Source organism: Serinus canaria, chromosome 4, assembly GCF_022539315.1.
Source record: "Serinus canaria isolate serCan28SL12 chromosome 4, serCan2020, whole genome shotgun sequence".
Lineage (NCBI taxonomy): Eukaryota > Metazoa > Chordata > Aves > Passeriformes > Fringillidae > Serinus > Serinus canaria.
The window spans coordinates 35,809,474-35,814,128 of record NC_066317.1 but is presented as its reverse complement, the minus strand read 5'-3'; the positions used below and the strand labels follow the sequence as shown (position 1 = coordinate 35,814,128).

At 40.7% G+C, this 4,655-nt stretch overlaps 1 long non-coding RNA gene across 1 annotated transcript; it reads left to right on the top strand.

Annotated features, from left to right (window-relative positions):
* The first annotated feature begins 509 nt into the window (after nucleotides 1-509).
* On the top strand, nucleotides 510-2,814 carry LOC108964906 (uncharacterized). The gene is made up of 2 exons (XR_001993016.3): nucleotides 510-723; nucleotides 2,618-2,814. It is a non-coding gene; the product is annotated as an uncharacterized LOC108964906 (long non-coding RNA).
* The last annotated feature ends 1,841 nt before the right edge of the window (nucleotides 2,815-4,655 follow it).

Below are 4,655 nucleotides of genomic sequence, written 5' to 3'. Positions count from 1 at the left end.
AACTACGGCCACTTCAGTGAAGTTATCTCCAATTAAGCCAGCCATTACATTCACTTCAAGGTATGCAATACATTTTAAATGATAGAAGCAAGTCCAGGAAATGCTGAGTACTTCTACGAACCCTCCTTCATGTGTGACTGCCCCTGGACTCAGGCTCCTTTCCTAAATCCAGCGGTTTTGTGGGTAAGTGCCGGCCGAGCAAAGCGCGGCGATGGTCAGCGCTGTGTCCTGTTTACCGTCGCAATTAACAGAGCGGCATTCAGCGAGAGACACCAAAGAGCCTGCTGCACTTAAAGGGCTAAGGAGAGGTGATAACAGCCCTGGCTTCGTTAAGGCTCGCTGCCCAACTTTACTGAAAATGTAGTGACAGATAAAACATAAATCAACATCCTTATCGTTCTGGCTTCCTTGCCTGCCAAATGGGGGTTTAGTTTATCAGCGACCTGCAGGCCCACTGGCGGCCTTTACACTTACAGCTGGTCAGCGGGGTGGGACAGGGTGGGAGCTAAATGGCTGCTCTAAAACGCCTTGGTGTAAACAACCCGGGGAAGGACTTCCTTGAACTGCCAGTTACCTGAGCGCCATCCATCTCACTAAAGCGTCTGCCCCAAGAGGGGTAGTACCGCCAGGAAAGAAAACAAATAAAAGACACCCAGCATGTCGCAGCGCAGGCACAGGCTGGGGAATGCTGTCCCCTGGAGGGGCTGAGGGATCCTCAGCAAGGTAAGCTCCTTATGGCATTGCTCAGGAAGCAGGCAAGTATTTTGGAAAAGAGGGACTTCACCAGCACAGCCTGCTTCCTCCGTTTTGTGAGCAGAAGGCAGAGCCTTTACATATATATGCATACATAATGCGGTGTTTGCTTTGACTCCCTGTGAGCCTCATCACCATGGGAGCAATCCTTTAAAGGGCACCAGTATCCCCCAAGGCTCAGGAGAGGACTCTGTCGAGGGCATACTCATCCCCCCATGCAAGCCAGCAGACTTCTTTCCCTATGTTACTCATAGGTTGCTGTATGTGTGGAGACTTAAAAGTATTTATCCCAATTCATTGTGTCACAGCTATATTTGCATTAAGTTCAGCTCGTAAAACAAAATGCATTTTAAACTGGGCCTCGCTCATGTAGGGGCTATGAGTTTGGACAGGAGAGCCCCCCAGTTTTTGCTAGTTATGGGACTACCCTGACATAAACAGCCTCATGCAAACATTTAGTGAAGATGAAATTGGCATTCAGATCAGTTATTTATTTCTCCCTTGAGATCTACTGCAGCAAATAATTTCTTAGGAGTTTAAAGTGAGGCAACTGCAATGGTTGGTTTGTGTCTCTGTTAAAAGAAGTGTCAAATGCAGGTAGGTTTGACAGACATTAGCACAAGACTTGTGGGAGTTTTTGGTAACTAAGATTGAATTTGCTTTAAAAGTGCTCATTTTCCCCTGTCCTTTAGCAATAGTGGGTCAGGCTACAGCATTCCATTTAGACAGCAAACTATTCCATATTTCCTTGGGTTTTGAAAGCCCTATCTTCTGGCAATAACTCTACGGAAAATAATGTGCTGAACACAAGCAAATCACAGGTGGGAAGCGAAGACACAGTGTTGCACCCATAGTGTTATGCAAAAAAATGCAAATGCACACACTGAGCAATGTTACGTATGTTGGAGCCAAACCTTCTGGCAAAAATAATGTACATTTTATAATGAAAGCTTTGCTTACTGATTCTTTTTTCACAAAGAAACATTTTCTAAATGTATTTCAAATACCTGGGATGTAAAGAAATATATTCTCTTCTTTGTGTACTTGTTCGTTTAGCAGCGTACTTTGACAAGGTTACTGAAGCAACAGCAACATATTTTGCACCTATATTTAGCCAAAAGTCTTCTCGAAAGCTCACACCGCTCATGCTCAGAGTGTACATTCAAGAATTAGTTTGTCCCCAAGAAGTCTGTCAGAAGAGCATGTTTCAATCTAGAGCTACAAGGAGCTGAACAAGGAGTTTTTTGAAGCAACAGATAGCAAGAGAGCAGTCTCTGTAAAGCACGGAGTTGAGACCAAAGCCCTTCCACTCTCAGTGCACTCCAGGCAGAGAGGCAACGGAGTAAAAGTAGTGGCCTGCACAGCTAGGATAAGGCATATTTGGAAATGCAGCAAGTTTATAGGAGTTGCAAAGTTGAGAAAAGGCAGGAAGGAGGGTGAGAAGGGATCTGAAGGCAGAAACCAGAGCTGAAGTCAAAGAAAAGGAGAAGGGCCAAAGCCAGAGTGTATGAAAGGATGAATGCAAGACACAAGTGGAGGTGGAGTGCCATTATAGGGATGCCAAGGAAAGAAAAGAAAACAACCGAAACCAGAACAGGAAGTAGGAAATGTTGCTGAATGCTCTACTTTAGTTAAAAATTTCCAAAACTACCTCTGCCATAGGTTGTGTATTGTACTTACAAAAATGACTGGCTTTCCTCTAGCTGCTGAAAATAGCCTTAAAAAGGCAAATCACCTACTACTACAGCTACCAATTGCTGTGTGGCCAACTGTTCATTCGTTCAAACACAGCACAAACTAGGTTTGGAACAAAAAATCTGCCTATGATATCAAAATTCGAATGTAGGACCCTGTTGTGTTCCAGGAGCTATGGATCACACATTTTGGAAGAGGCTGTGCTACTAGCCAGAAAATTTTCCTCCTAATGGAAGCCCAGCCAACCACAGGATCTGCTGCAGACCACAGACCAGCCAAGCTCTACTAAAGACAACCCACTAGGCTGGAATGCAGACCACAGTTTGGAAACCACTGGCTTATGAAATAAATGAGATAATATTTCAACCTATACTGTCAAACATGCTTTTCTTGAAGAACTGTCAGGGCTGTGTCAGAAATGGAGTCATGTCTATAGGATTGTCCCAGAAGCTCTGTGGAAATAGAGTGAACTCTGTTCTTCCAGAAATCAGCACAAATGTAGACAACTGATAGAAAATGGTAATTTTTCATCTACAAAGCCTGCAAAGGTAATTCAGATGTTACCATCAGAAGTCTGGAATTTTGCATCATCAAAACCTTCATTAAAAACTAAAATGTGCATTCATGCATGATAACCAGCCCCGCAAGCTATGATTCCACTTCACACAGGAAAATGTCTCTCCAGATGTGCCAGAGCTAGGACCAGTACCAAGTTAATATTTACCATGCACCTAAGGATGAGAAATTAGTGATAAATATTTCAATGTCATGAGTTTGAGCATTCATATGTGAATTTTTGACTTTAAAGGTAAGGAAATAAAAGGTTTTTCTAGAAAATGGAGACATTTCCTGACAAAGCAAGAATTACACAATTTTGAAAGATAATATTTAACCTTTGGAAAGGCCAAAATTCTTTGGACTGACGCAGAAGTTATAAAGACAGATCTTGCCAAATGTAGAGTAATTTTTGAAGAATTACTCTTTTTCACAATGCTAATACAAAAATCCTTGGACATCAAACTGAGAACTCTGGAACAGGAAGGAGAAATGATAGATGCTTTGAAAAACAAGTCTATTTAGAAGCCATTTGTCTGAATTTTGTAACGTCCGCTGACAATAACATATTTTTATCCTTGACTGTATTTTACAAGTTCATTTCTTCATGGACAGAAACCAGTATATTTAGCCTCTGAAAATACTTGTTTTAAAAGTGGATAGTGATTGCTTGCTTCTAAATTCTATAAAAGAAAGGAAAAGAAAAAAGACACTGAGAAATCATGCAAGCATGTACTCATATGGCCGCATGTATAAACCTGTTCGTACACTTACATTGAAATTGATTAACACAATTGTGAAGAAGTGGAATTAACAATAAAGTTTCTCCTTTTCTGCAATATCCAACCTTTAGAATAAGGAATTCCATATATATTTGCTTCTGCCGATGGCAAATATACTTCCTCTGAAACAGCTTCCTATGTAGAGTTTCTGTTTATAGAAACATGGAACACAAATCACCCTCTTATTTAGCTGAATGACTTCTTTTTGGTTTTGTTGCTGTTGGATGATTAAACCAAGACAAAAGCTAAAGCATTACACAGTAGCATTGTGAAATCAAATTCTGCATTCTAAGCTCCAAAAACTCGAGACTTTCTAGAGTGCTCGCATTCAGGACATATTAAGGAAAATTCCACACAAATGAAGAATGTCATAATAGCAAAGAAAAAAAGAGAGAAACAGGGAGGGAGGAAACAGCAAATACTGAGAACACAACATCTGTAAAATGCACCAACAATTCCAAGCTTGCAATGGGCTGTCACTGTACACGCTATGAGGAAATTTCATTTAAAAGTTACAAAAATGACCTTGCTTTGAACCAAGTGAATGTGATTATTTCTGAACTGAACGGAAAGTAAAGAAGTTTGGATTAAATGTTTTACCAGTGCCAATGTCCCAGAACTTTCTTTGGCTCTGTATTCTCTTTTCCTATGTTTGTCAGCTGAATTTAATGTTCTCTTCTTTTTTGTCTCCTGGTCTCTCTGACCTTAATGTGACATTTTAGTTGGGTGATTAATTACTATTAAATGGCACTGCATTTATTAAATGGAGTCCTTGTCTGTGTAAGAGCACAGTCACAATGCAACGATTCAGTTTGATAAGCTTAAATATACACAGTTAGATGTGGTAATATCCAATTTGTCAAGGATCTT